The sequence below is a fragment of the Lactuca serriola genome, chromosome 7 (genome assembly GCF_051521515.1).
Source record: "Lactuca serriola cultivar US96UC23 chromosome 7, Lser_US96UC23_V15, whole genome shotgun sequence".
NCBI classification, from domain to species: domain Eukaryota; kingdom Viridiplantae; phylum Streptophyta; class Magnoliopsida; order Asterales; family Asteraceae; genus Lactuca; species Lactuca serriola.
This window is the reverse complement of record NC_136414.1, coordinates 113,672,203-113,688,063: the sequence shown is the minus strand read 5'-3', so window position 1 is coordinate 113,688,063 and position 15,861 is coordinate 113,672,203.

The following is a 15,861-nucleotide window of genomic DNA, read 5'->3' as shown; positions in this document are numbered from 1 at the left end:
GTCTAGGCTCCAACTCGCCGAGTTCCCTCTTAAATCACCCCAAAAAACATAATTTAATAATACCTGAGATTCCGGGCTGTTACAGAGTTCATAAGCGGTTTTGTTTTCTGAAAATGTACGACTTCCCTTAGTTTTCTGAAAACGTGGTTATCCAAGAAAATCCCATATTTTCTTATGTATAGTTAGTTTCCAACCCCGAAAAGTAAAGTAAACGATGTACAATGAAAACATGATTGTTCTTGTAAATTGTAAAGTTTAGTTATCTAACTTGTTACACTTTTCTGGTTACATACTACTGTTACTCAGGAAAATCCTATATTTTCCTACATGTGTGTGTGAACTGTTACCGATTCTGATTATGTTCAATGTCCTCTCCAGGAAAACCCCATGTTTTCCTGACAGTGTGTGTGTGTATCTTTACCGATTCTGGTTATGTTCAGTGTTCTCCCCAGGAAAACCCCATGTTTTCCTGAATGTGTGTATGTGTGTGCCTGTCATCCTTGAACGTACATTAGTTTTATTACGTACATAAAACTAATAAATAAGTGTAAAGCGTTAATAATCTTGATTGCGAGTCCTTAACCATACTTCAGAATAGATATGACTCGAGTCGTGGCCAGTATCCTTTTTATGACTTTCGTCACCCTTGAACCTTTCGGTTCGGCTGTAGCTAGCAGCCAGGTGCGGGATTGTCGGCCCCGTATAGATCTATACACTCAAGTCACGCTCCCCTACGTTCGGAGATTCTGGTTACAGGGGTAGTCCTCCACTCTCGTGCCACAGGACGTGTTACAAAGGACGTGTCTCCAATCTTTAAGATTACTCATCACTTCTCGCCTAGGGAAGTGGTATCTACGACTAACTAATTTCTAACGTACCTGTCCTTTACACTCGAGCCTAGGTGTTTTATTAAGGACATTACACTCGAGCCTAGGTGTTATCTAATGATGACTGTCCTTTACACTCGATCCTAGGTGTATTATTAAGGACATTACAAATGATATATGTGTTATCTTATGGTGATTGTCCTTTACACTCGATCCTAGGTGTATTATTAAAGACATTACAGTTGATTTGTGTATTATGATGGTATTTATCTATCACACTCGAGCCTAGGTGTATTGTTAAGGACATACAAATGTTTTATGTTTTCTGATGGTGTCTGTCTTTTAAACTCGAACCTTAGTGTTTTATTACAGACATTACAATGGTTTATGTGTTCTATCAGTTTAAATGTGAGCAATCAAATATAAGGTATACAATACATGAATGTATAATAAGAATTGAAAATCGGGTTAAAACAAATAACTCTGCAAGTTAAAACAGTTTGTTAAAAGGTTTTCAATTCTTAAAAATGTACAATTATGAAACCATTTAACTAAAATCATGTGTTTAAGTACAACATATTCTTGTACTTTTGCTTGTATTCCCCCCCTGAAAACATTGAAAACCCATTGAAAAAGGGTAGGGGTATGAACTCACCGGACTCGGAAATGTGTCTATTTCGGATGCTAAACGTCGAATCGAGGCCTGATAACACGCGAGGTTCCTATGTAACATGAAATGGCATACAAATATATCTAATTAGATTTATAAACTCTAATTAGATATGAAGTCACACTCCAACGAACGAAAACACCTCAAAACGGGTGTTTGGAGTGACCCGGGTGACATCTACGGACGGGAATTGAAGCGAGGGACTTGGGATTTGAGTTTACTCCCCAAGAGTAAACTTCCTAATGAGTTTTCGGCCATATACACCACTCACACATGATTTCACGACCGTGAACTCATGTTGGCATGATTTATGGTGCTTAATGGGTCATTAACACTTGGGAAGGGTTGGAACAATTTTATCTAAGGCATGGAATGAATTTAAATCACCAATAACAACACTTAAGGGAGTTTACGGCGCTAGCATGGAGCTTACGGCCGTAAAATCCTAAACTCTCCTTGGTATGAATTTAGGGCATCAAATAACACATTTTTAGGAGTTTATGGCCCTGGAGCATGTTCTATGGCCGTAAACTCTCATATGAGAGGTTTTGTTATGTTTAAGGTCCCTAAACTATTTTTGGTTGGTTCTATGATTTATTCCAAGGCTTTTGGTGGTGTTGGATGGCTTTTTAACACATTGGAAATGAGTTTACACCCATATTTGAGGAGTTTATGGCCCAAGCACATGCCTTGGCTATAAACTCATGCAAATCCCTCAAAATTCATGTTTGAAATGTTCTAAGTCCATTACCAAATTTCTAAAAGTCATATCTAGGTCTAGTTTGACTCATGGAAGGGTTTAAGGGCTTAAAACCCCTTTAAATATGGGTTTACGGCCTAAGCACCTTCCAGGGCCGTAAACTCATATACAAGGCTCTAAATCATGATTAAATCTCGAATTTGAAGGTCCAATATGATACACAATGGGTTAGAGAAGATACCTTGATGATTTGAAGCCTTAAAGTTGAGATTTTGACCCTTAAATCTAGTTTGAGGAAAGAGGTTGGAGTGATAGTTGTAAAATGAAGCAAAAGCTTCAAAATGAAGAATTGAATCACGTTAAATAGTGTCCAAGTTCGGGACACGGTAGAATTCTACCCGATACCGGCGTTAGGCGGGGCTTTTGGTCGCACCCGGCCAATTTGCCGTAACCCGATATGGTTGATTCTAGAAATGTTCCGATTATTAATATGAGGCGTTAGAATGAGTTCTAAGGGTATTAAGACACTCATTAAGTCATAAAATAAAATCCACATTAATGACTTAATAAAATGTCGGAATCGGAAATGAAATCGGAAACGGCGATTGGATGATCAGAACGAGTCGCGAAAAGGGTTACATTTAGGGATATGGATTTCGGGTTGTAACAGTAAGACTTGAAGGACTTAGGACCGATAACTCGCCTTATTTCCTATTCTTGTTTGATTGTGGTCTTAGGGTATACTGTTATCCGTCCGACTATCGTTGAATTCTTAGTTAGATATGAAAGTCTTCATCTTATTCAATACCTTTGTGAATCAAAGGTTTGCAATCCCACACACTATTTAACTATAATAGGTATAGTTAAGACTACTGCTCGTTACCTCTATTACTATGATACCCACTATAAATACTACTACTACAAGTTAATGAATGGTAAAGAGAATACTCTATACACTATACTAAAAGTTACTATAATACTATAATACCAGAGAATACACTAATCCAGAACATAACACACTAACCCTCTATACGAGTATACGACACTCTACTGCGCAAATACTATGTAACCATGGCTTACCGGAAGGAAAGCAACACTACATGTATAGATCTATATAGGACGGACGCTATTACATCCCGACTGTTAACTACAGTCCGAGCCGACTAGGCCCAGGGATGGCACTACACCGCTACACTATGTATGACCGGGAAGGTCATCGGGCCCTCTATTATCATTCAGTTGGTTACATGAGAGATCACATCCATATCCAAATTAACACACTAAGACTTAAAGTCTAAGCTAACTTCCCGAAGTAAATAAACATATATTACTAATTGAAGTTTGCAACACTACTACAGCCAACCGGCAATGCTTTTCCTTATTTACGTTACTTGAATGAAATTTATTACCATATTTTTATAACTGAAGTTTTCAATGGAAATACTTTTACACACTCGAAAGATTTAACTTACAAATGCTTAGTTTTGGAAAATATAGGATTTTCTAGGGATTTCTACTATTCTTTAACATTAATTACAGCTTTCATATTGCATGATTGTAAACACTATTATACAAGCAACGACACTAAATTCTTATGAACTCACTAGCTTTATGCTGATACTCGTTTTCAAAATAACTTGTATCCTCAGGTCAAAGATAGACAGGTACTGGTGCAACTTTTGAGAAGATGGAGCGTATACAAGACTCATCTTTTATTTTGTTATACTTTTGGTGTCTATCAAAACTATACAGAACACGCTTGTAATTAAATTTACTATATTAATACAATGGTTGTTGCCGCTTGTTTTTACTATTATGCAATTGTTATGATACTGTACATGACGACCTCCACCCCAGAACGTATTCCGCCGTTCTCGGTTTTGGGGTGTGACAAATTTAGCAAAGCTTTGATGAAAATTGTTTAATTATTGAGTTCCACAATTGAAATAATCTTCGTAATTTAGCAAAGCTTTGACGAGCATTTCTTTATTCTTGAGTTCCACAATAGATGTCTTTGCAATTTAAGCAAAGCTCTGACAATAATTTTTTCATTCATAAGTTCCACATTAGAAGTCTACGCAATTTAGCAAAGATTTGATGAGCATCGTTTCATTCTTGGGTTCCATAATAGAAGTTTATGCAATTTAAGCAAAGCTTTGACGAGCATTGTTAGATTCTTGAGTTCCACAATAGAATTATATGTAATTTAGCAAAGCTTTCATGAGCATTGTTTCATTCTTCGGTTCACATTAGATGACTATGCAATTTAGCAAAGCATTGATGAGCATTGTTTACTTCTTGAGTTCCACAATAGAAGTAGTCTTTGCAATTTAGCAAAGCTTTGATGAGCATTGTTTAATTATTGAGTTCCACAATGGAAGTGTATGCAATTTAAATAAAGCTTTGATGGGCATTGTTTCATTCTTGAGTTCCACATTGGAAGTCTATGTAATTTAGCAAAGTTTTGATGAGTATTGTTTAATTCTTGAGTTCCACAATAGAAGAAGTCCTCGAAATTTAGCAAAGCTTTGATGTGCATTTCATTAGGCTTGAGTTCCACAATAAAAGTCTATGCACTTTAATCAAAGCTTTGATGAACATTATTTTATTCTTGAGTTCCACATTATAAGTCTATGCAATTTAGCAAAGCTTTGATGAGCATTGTTTAATTCTTGAGTTCCACAATAGAAGTAGTCTTCGCAACTTAGCAAAGCTTTGATGAACATTTCTTTATTCTTGAGTTCCACAATAGAAGTCTATGCAATTTAAGCAAAGCTTTCATGAGAATTGTTTCATTCTTGAGTTCCACATAAGAAGTCTACGTAGTTTAGCAAAGCTTTGATGAGCATCGTTTCGCTCTTGAGTTCCACAATAGAAGTCTATGCAATTTAAGCAAAGCTTTGATGAACATTGTTTGATTCTTGAGTTGCACAATAGAAGTCTATGCAATTTAGCAAAGCTTTTATGAGCATTGTTTCACTCTTGGGTTCCACATTAGAAGTTTATGCAATTCAGCAAAGCATTGTTTAGTTCTTGAGTTCCACAATAGAAGTAGTCTTTGCAATTTAGCAAAGCTTTGATGAGCATTGTTTAATTATCGAGTTCCACAATAACAGTGTATGCAATTTAAACAAAACTTTGATTAGCATTGTTTCATTCTTGAGTTCCACATTAGAAGTCTATGCAATTTAGCAAAGTGTTGATGAGCATTGTTTAATTTTGAGTTACACAATAGAAGTTGTCACACCCCGAAACCCAGGGCGGAAACGTTCCGGGGTGGAGGTGACTTCATGTTGAGTATCACAACCAATGTACATAGGAAGCGAAGTAAACAAACATTACATTACACATTAGAATTTACATTTGTTTGAAAACCAAGTGTTACAGTTGTTATACATATGTATATATGAACCAAAGTAAAGATGCATCTTCTACACACTCTGACTTCGCCAAAAAGGATCACTGGGTACCTGTCTAATGTGGACCTGAGAATACAAGCAGTTTGAAAATCAGCATAAAGCTGGTGATTTCATAAGTGGTTTTGTTTTCTGAAAATGTACAAGTTTCCTTTCGTTTTCTGAAAAAGTTACACACCCAAGAAAATCCCATATTTTCTTAATTGTAAAGTTTAGTCATCTGGTTTGTTACACGATTCTGGTTATGTACAACTGATATCCCAGGAAAATCCCATATTTTCCTAAAAGTCGGTTACCAAGCTGAGATGTAATGAGAAAGATGTATTCTGAAAACCTGGTTATCCTTGTTTAACATGTACATAAAACAAATAAGTGTATTATGGTTACTAACCCATTATTACTAACAAGTAAATCTCTGTTATCCAAATTGCGAGTTCCATAACCATATGTTAGACTAGATATGGCAATAAGTAGTCCACATCACCTTATGACTTTCGTCACCCTTGAACCTTTCGGTTCGGCTGTAGAGAGCAGCCAGGTGTGGGGTAGTCAGCCCCGTATAGATCTATACACTCAAGTCACGCTCTCTATCTAAGAGATTCTGGTTACGGGGGCGGTCCTCCACTCGTGTATCTGTGACAACCCGAAATTTCCATTCTGAACAAACCATATCAAGCCAATAGATGTAGAACAGTTATAGTGAAAACTCAGATTTCGAGTATAAGTTTGGCAGTTTTCAGGATATTACACTTAAGGAGATATTAGGACAGTGGATGCACTAGGGTTTTGTGCAACACTGTTATTCCAATACTCTAGGACATTAGAGTTCGTTCTAGGAATAAAAATATTTTCTGCCAAAAATATCTCCGGACTATAAATAGAATTATGAACCAAATTGGTTCATTTGTTGAATTCCATTTAGAGAAAAGCCAAAATTCTCTCTCACGGATCTTCGGGTTTTTATCCCAAATTGTGAGTACTTCGATCTAGTTATGTTATATAGCTTAGATTGTGTTTAGAAACATCAATTTCATAACAAAACAACTAGACTCGGGAGTTTACCGCCCAAGAACGTTCTTGGGGAGTAAACTCCAATATGTGGCTTAAATGCTACTTAGTCCTTTCCCCGTGATTTGTAACTACCTTAGACTTGTATGCTAGTGTGTATATGACTAGAAGACATCAAAATCGGAACAAGACACCAAGATTTGGGAGTTTACCGCCCAAGAACACTTGGGGAGTAAACTCCATTTTAAGGCCCTAAAGGGTTCCAATGACCCTCAAAGCCTTAGAACTCAAACTAGAAGCCTTCATTACATATTTAGGACACCAAAATCAATTAGAAACAATGATGAAAGTGAGTTCACGACCAAGGAGCTTCTTGGGCCGTGAACTCAATGTTTAAGTGCCAAAATGCTTTGAAACACTTCCTAAGGCTTAGGCTTAAATTAGGACAAGTACCCTAAAGTGTTTAAAGCCTAGAAAACATAAGGAATCACAAGTATTAAGGAGTTTACGGCCAAGACAAGTTCTTGGGCCGTAAACACCTATAAAGGGGTCAAATGACACCCTAACTCTTTCCTTATGCCTAGAACCCAACATAGATCATAACCTTGAAATGTTTGAGACTTGAAAACACCATAAACACCCTCCCAAGGGAGTTTACGACCATAAACTCCAAGGGAATATGGTCCCTGGGCCGTAAACTCCTTAAAGGAGTTAATATGACACCCAAACACTTGTTTAAACCTTGGAACAATTTACCACTTGAGTTGTAACAACTTTAAGCCTCAATTAATTACCCAATGTAGAGTTTACGGCCAGGAGTTTACTCCCCTAGGCCGTAAACTCCAAAGAATATGGTCATTAGACCTTAAACTCCCATTTGAGGTATTACACTCCTTTGTTGCAACCCATTAGCCTCCTAGCACTTGACCAAAAGTGTTTTCCTCGCGTTTAAATGTTTATACTTGTATAATCAGTGTTTTAATCACTAATTATTTATATACATATGTCTTCATATGTAATTAGGATCATTGTGTGTGTCTAAAGTCTTCACTTGACACCAAGCACTTGTCCGATCCTTCCTTACGATAACAGTCCGTTCAATTCCAGTCACTTACTGCAGGTGAGTTCATACCCCTTAAATAATGTTTTAAACTATTTTTAAATGTTTTATGGGGGGGATACAAGTAGAATCATGCTAGTTATTATATCAATCACATGTGATTAATATGCAGCATTCAAATGATTTACTACACATTAGCCGTTTTACCAAACAGTTTCCTTCAAATGATTTTTATAAACATTTTATATGTTTTAAACTCTTTATTACACTGTACATTTTACTCTGTATATTATATTTCAAACTTATTTACAATTGTGTTTCAAACAAATGTTTCTTTATACTAAACCGTTTTATCAAACCCATGCCTTCAAATTGATTTATAGATTGACATCAAGTCGATCTTTTCTTAAGATAATAATTATGTTTCAAATGTTTTACAAAACTTATTTATGCTTTTATATTATAAATTGCATGCATTTATATGTATAGTTATATAAGAAATGTTTAAAAAACTTAGGATGGCTATCCACCCTATTTCCTTTTCGCGCTTGAGATGTGGTCTGGTGGGATATCGGGTACTCGTCCGAAGGTCGTTTAAATATTAGTTATATATCATGTGTAAATATATAGTCATAAAGGCCCTTCCAGTTCATCCAATGCCCTTGGGTAGCAAGGGTATACATCCATGTTCATACGTACCAGTTAGATTACTAGTAAGCTACCATATGGGTAGTTTAGGAAGATGCTAGAACTATTACTAGAACACGATATCATACAATGAGTCAGTTCATTCATGAGTCAATACTTTCTAGAACATTACAGTACATTACTATACCTGCTAGATAGAGAGAACACACATTACAGCTAGCACACGTAGAACATTACAGTACACTACTATACTATTTCATGATCACACTTACATAAGTACAATTACATGATCACACTTATATGAGTACTTTTACATAGATATTATAGGATGAGTTCTATTACATTTTATATGTATAGACTCTGTTATAAAATCCTCATTCTTATCTTTACCTTGTGATACAATCACATAATCGACGAGATAGATTGGATTTAATATCCTAGTACAAAAGGATACGTTGCGGGATTAACCATTCCTAAAATCTCTGTTAGCTACAGAGGTAAAAGCACATCCACAGATGTCAACGGTTGATACCATTACAGGTATACTTTAAGGGACTGGCTATTCCTACACCCAGCTGTTAGCAACAGAGGTAAATGTACATCTACGGATGTCATCAGTTAACATCGTTAGTTACCCTGGTACCAAAGGGTAGTACTAAGGCTACATTCAGAGCAATTAGGTCTTGGTAGAAGACACCTTCATCTAATAGTAGGAATCATAGGGATTCTAGAGTTTTTCAAACGTTTACAGTTGTTTTACAAACATTTTCATACTTACAGTTCATATACTTTTTCGATACGTACAATTCATTTACTTACAAATTCATACATACAAATTAAGACACTAAATACTTATGATCTCACCAGCTTTAAATTTACTCGCTTTCAAAATTACTTGTATCCTCAGGTCATCATAGACAGGTACCGATGCAAAGAGAAAGGAAGGTGGAGCTTGTTCAAGACTCATCTTTCATTTTGATTTATGCTTTAGTGTTTATCAAAATTTGACAGAACACATTTGTATAATAATTATATTATTAATGCAATGGATGATGTTGTTTCTTGCTTACTACTTTACATTGTTGTGATATTATACATGACGTCCTCCGCCCCAGAACGTTTCCGCCGTTCTTGGTTTTGGGGTGTGACAGATTGGTATCAGAGCATTGTTTATAGTGAATTAAGTATATCAACCCATAAAAGATATACTAACTATAAATACATAAGGGATTAAAAATACTCTGACCAAGAGTTTATACTTTAAATAATAAAATATTTAATAAAGTATACGTGCCTGCATTCATACTAAAATCAGTGTCACTAGGACAGTACAAAAGAATTACGATTGTTGGGCAACACAAGTGGGCTTAGAGACATATGGTCAAAACTGGGAAGGTATAGCCTGATCACCTATATTATCCGAGGGTTGACTAGCATGTGCCTAAGTTTAATTGTGTGGTTGCAACAATGTTAAAATCTTACCAACCCTACCATAATGAGAACAATAGAACATAACATTAAAATTAAAATACTATAGGAGTATTTGGTGTTACTATAAGTACTTTATACTTGAGAACTAAAACGGGATCTTCATTACTAAGTTGATAGTTGCTAAGTGGATACACTAAGGGTATATGTAATTAGGATGTTATAGACTTAGAATCTGTGGAAATTTTACTTCACCCCTATTCTGTGTGAATACGGAGTTAAGGTCACTTATTCGAAGCTTTATCCTGTTTAGATTACACATAGCTGGTATGCACTTCACAAATAGCGATGTAACTAATGAAGATTTTCTAAATAATTATCTAGATAGTTCGTCTAATAATTACTCTCTTACCCTAAATTCTCGCATAGAAAACATAGCTGGACTCCATCCCCTAGGGAACCAGTATCTTCCGAACGTAGTCATAGCTGGTTGGTTTGGAGAAGAACCAGAGAATGATCATCCTATCCCCTTGAATGATCACCATGATGAAGACCTTTCGTATGATGCTAACTCCGAACCAGAGATTGAGAACCTACCCCGAGCAGCTCCCTTTCCAATTCCTAACCCTCGTTCGACTTTTCATGGCCCGACCCCTGAGTGAGTGGAATGCTTGGAAACATGGAGCCAAGGACAAGATCATCCCATTCCATTTAATGGCGACCGAAGCTTTTATGACTTGAGCAATGGGGACTCAACAGATAGAGTCTTGCCAATTTTGGTCCGCAGAGTGGCCCGAAATGAGATTCAAGGCAGGACAACCCTACATCAGATTACCGAAGTTGTCGCCGATACGAGAATGCATACCCTCTGCACCATTCGTCTAGAAGATGCTCACGAGAGATCAGAGAGAAACCATGAAACCCTGCTGCAAGCGCTGGCTGAATCACGAGCCAAAGTCATAGAGCTCCGAGTACGCCAGAGGGTGTACGAAAGACACCTACTTGACGTGGAACGTCAACTGGTTGAACTGAGAGTTCACCAGAAGGATGACCGTCGCCGGTAGTAGACGCTTTACTTTATTTTTCCTTATAAAAAGGAATTGTGTTTTTCTGTCTATGCCCGATGTGGCATTTTCTATGAAATTATCTTGTACCGTAAGTACTTTAGTTAGGTCTTTATGCTGTCAATAACTATCTTCTCTGGATATGATGTAAGACCTTTACAAGGTCATTTTCCCGAATCTTTACGTCGTGAATATCAAAGATATTGACAGCCGTCTAACTTCTGTTTCATTCTTTATTCAAGTACTCTTATCATACTTTCATTGGGGTCTATCTGAAACATGCTTTACTCAAGTCATTGGACTATAGCGATTTATCTCCGGAGACATTTCCAAGTCTCTTTCAGTGGTTGGATCTTGTTATTCACCAAACCACGATACCTCGGCTTGAACGACAAACGTCTTGAGACCATTCTACGAACTTACTTCTACTCATTACTAGGACTGCGTCATAGGGATGTAGGTCAAACCTTCGCGATCATACTTCCATTCCGTACTAGGACTACATCATAGGGATGTAGGTCAAACTTTCGAGAACATAGTCGTACTCTTTACATGAACAATCTAAGTAGATCAAGGGTCAACCAGAATCGCTCACAAAACCCTTATCTTTCGTGTTACAGAATCATGTCGTCATCCGGAAGCAATCAGTCGATCAGCGAAACCTCATCTTTTCCTATGGACACCGCTACCTTTCAAACAGCAGTTACAGCTGCCGTGGTGGCTTCCGTAAACGAGGTCCTTGCGCATCGTAACGCTATCAGCACAGTCAATGCTGCTGATGGGAATGAAGTTTCCAATCGTGGTATCCATCCAAGAAGTCGCTGTGACAACCCGAAATTTCCATTATGTACAAACTATATCACTTCAATAGAAGTTATAGCAGTCACAGTTAATTTTCATACTTTTCGCGTAAGTTTGAGTAATTCAGGGTTTACACTTTAGGAAATATCAGGAGAGTGGGTGCACTAGGTTTTGGTGCAACACTATTATTCCAACACTCTATTATATTAGAGATCATTTCAGGAATAAAAACATTTTCTGCCAAAAATATCTCAGGACTATAAATAGATTTCTGAACCAAATTCATTCATTATTCACATTTCCAACTAGAGAAAAGCCATTTTCTCTCTCACGGATCTTCGGGTTTTTATCCCAAATTGTGAGTACCTCTTTCTAGTAATGATTAGAAAGCTTTATATGTGTTTATAACATGATTTAGAAGGCTAAATCACTAGATCTAGGAGTTTACTCCCCAAGGTGTTCTTGGGCGGTAAACTCCCGAAACGAATCCTAGACCGACCCGTGTGTTATGCAACTGCCTTAGACTCATATGTATGTGTGTTAGGAACAAGAAAACAACCATAAATCACCCAAGTTTGGGAGTTCACGGCCCAAGAGTTGCTTAGGCCGTAAACTCCCTTTTTGAACTCAAAATGATGTTTTAAGGCCACTAAAGCTTTAAGACTTTTATCAAGACTAGTTCCCACTTAATCTAAGGCCTTAAGCACATCAAAGAACACAAACAAATGAGAGTTTACGGCCCAAGTGTTTCTTAGGCCGTAAACTCCATAGAAATGGACCAAAGGGTGTTATTAAGACACCTAAAGCCCTAGACCTTTACATGGAATTGTTCCCCACTTAATCTAAGGACCAAAGCACATCAAAATCACATTTCAAAGTGAGTTTACGGCCATGAAATGGTTCATGGGCCGTAAACTCATTAAAGGGGCACCAAAGTGTGTCAATGGCCTTCATATGCTTGGAATAAAAGTCTAGAACCTATACCACAAGTGCAAGAGACTTGAAAGCATCAAAAACACACCATACTTAGAGTTTACGGCCGTAAACTCTAAGGGGAATGGCCTTAGGGCCGTAAACTCCTAAATGGAGTGTTTCTAGACCTTAAACCCTTCCAAGGACTTAGCCACCAAGTTGGAATAATTCTAGGAATCATTAGGGACTTCAAAACACACCAAACCCCCATGGTTGGGAGTTTACGGCCGTAAACTCAAGAGTTTACAACCGTAAACTCCATGTGTGATGGTATATGGGGAGTAAACTCACATATAAGGTCCTTTGGAACCCTAAACACAAGTGCCTTGTCCCACAATAGCTTAGATGCAATCCTTAAGGCTTAAAACACTTATGTAAAGTGTTTATTATGTCTAGGATGTCTTAACATTATCAATTAGTGATTTGAGTCTAATTGAGTGCATATATGTGTGATTATATGTTCATTAGGATCGTAGTGCATGTACAAGTCCTCGCTTGACACCTAGCCATCCTATACCGTTCAGTTCATCCCAATCACCAACTACAGGTGAGTTCATACCCCTAATCAAGGTTTCAAAATGATTTTAAATGCTTTAAAAGGGGGGGGGGGGGAATTCAAGTAGAAACAAACATGTTATTTAATCATTGTTATGTATTTTATAACTGTGTTTGTCAGTTAACAGATTTCACATGCTACAAAATGTGATGCATGAAATGGTTTTTAAATCTTAAAAAAACACATTGTTATCAAATGTTTTACCTTTGAAATGTATATTAAAATGACATCAAGTCATTGTTAATTATTGTTCAAAACCAATAAGATGTCTTAAAAACCATTTTACATTCTTGAACTAAACTATGCATATACACTTATATGCTTATATATGTATCGATGTTATAGTTTACACCTTTCATTTAGTTTCCCACACCCTTGAGTAGTAAGAGTGTATAAACCTACATGATCAACCAGTTATATTACAGTAAATTATCATAGGGATAATTTGAATATATCAAACATTACTTCTATTACAAGGAATCACACAAGAGTCAGTTCATTCATGAGTCTATACTAGTACATTACCTGATACATGAGTACTTACAGATGTTTACCTGATACATGAATATGTTTACATATACTTACCTGTTACATGGACACACATACATGAATACCATACAGGAACACTGTTACATAGGTGCATTATCCTGTATTCACTTACCTGGATGCTTGTACTTAGAACTACGAGGATGAGTTATTAGTCCTTACTGTGTAAATTATCTTTCCTATCCCGGTTCAATGGGATAGCTCGGCGGGACTTACCATTCCGAACCCCACTGATTAGCACCAGTGGTCGATGACCATCTACGGAGGTCTAAGGTTACTACTTATACTAGGTAGATCGATAACCGGGGCTAACCCCTCCACCCACCTGCTGCTGCTACAGAGGACAAGTGGACAATCTTCGATTGTTCATTAGGTTATATCTTTCACTTATTGCGATGTTGTGTTACTCCTAGTACCCAGCGATGACACTTACATTATTACTTTTTCTGGACAATCTTCGGATGTTCATTAGGTTACATATTTCGCTTAATGCGATGTTGTGTTAGTCCTAGTACCCAGTGACAACACTTACAGTAGTACATTTTCCTGTTTACTTTATTTTGTGATACTGTCACATAAACGATGAGTTAGACTAAGTACTTTAGTACTAAACAATTAAAGGAAAACTATCATCTTACTTACAAAACATTCGGGTCTTGGTAGAAGACTACATTGTCATAACAAAACATTCGGGTCTTGGTAGAAGACTACATTTCATACTTATAGAAAATAAGGGTTTTTCTAGGGATTTCATACTTACCTCAACATTTTCACTTAAAGGTTTACATGGCCTTCATAACAGATTTTCATAAGCAAGACAACTACACTTAATTTCTTATGAATTCACCAACTTTAAAGCTGATACTCGCTTTCAAAATAACTTGTATTCTCAGGTCATCAGTAGACAGGTATGATGGCCAGGTTTTGAGAAGACGGAGCAGAGAAGTCTCGTCTTTTATTTTGATTGTATATTTTTGGTGTCTTATTACAATGAAAGAACACACATGTATTAAACTTTACTTATAATGCAATGGATGATGTTGTTGCTTGTTTATTATATTACACTGTTGTGATACTGTACATGACGTCCTCAACCCCAGAACGTTTCCGCCGTTCGTGGTTTTGGGGTGTGACAGATTGGTATCAGAGCTTTGTTTATAGTGAATATAGTATATCAACCCATAAAAGATATACTAACTATAAATACATCGGGATTAAAACACTCTGTCTCAGAGTTATACTTTTAAATAATAAAATATTTAAGTAAGTATACGTGCCTGCATTCATACTAAAATCAGTGTCACAACGACAAGAACAAAAGTATTACGATTGTTGAATATCACAAGTAAGCCTGGGGATATATGGTCAGTCTTGGGAATGGCATAGCCTGATCAACTATCCTAGTCCGAGGAGTGATTAGAATATGCCCAAGAATGGTTGTGATATGGCAACAAGTCTAAAAACTTACCAACACAACCATAAAGAAATACCGTAGGGGTATTTGGTCTTACTATAATTACCTTAGTCAGTTCGTCAATTTTAGCTATTCCTTCTGTTGTTGGGCTATGGGGATTTAGTCCATGAGACACATTCATTCATCATTTATTCTTATCCATTTCGTCATCTTTTAAACGTATAGTTAAAGATGCCGCCACGCAGGAATCCAAGGCGAAACCCAAACAACGAAGCACCAATACCACCACCCCCACTACCACCTGAACCTCTTCAACCACCAAATCCTTTCGATGCCAACATGTTCCAGGCAGCTTTCATGGCAGCAATTGTAGCTGCTGTGTCAGCAATCAACGCTCCTGCCCCTAGTGGATCAGGAACAGGTGCACCACCCTCGAACCACAGCGAAAGCCATGGACACCCTTGGGAATGCACCTACAACGACTTCACTAACGCCAAACCCCGCAGCTTCAATGGAACTGGGGGTGTTATGGTGTTGAGACAATGGATTGAAAAGATGGAATCTGTCTTTGAAATCTGTGCTTGCCAGGAGGGCAACAAGGTCAAGTTTGCAGCTTGTACCTTCTCTGACCGAGCACTAACATGGTGGAACAGCCATGTTAACTATCTAACTTTGGTGGTGGCGTATTCCATCGGCTGGGAAAAGTTGAAAGACATGCTGATGAAAGAATACTGTCCTCGAGGTGAAATAC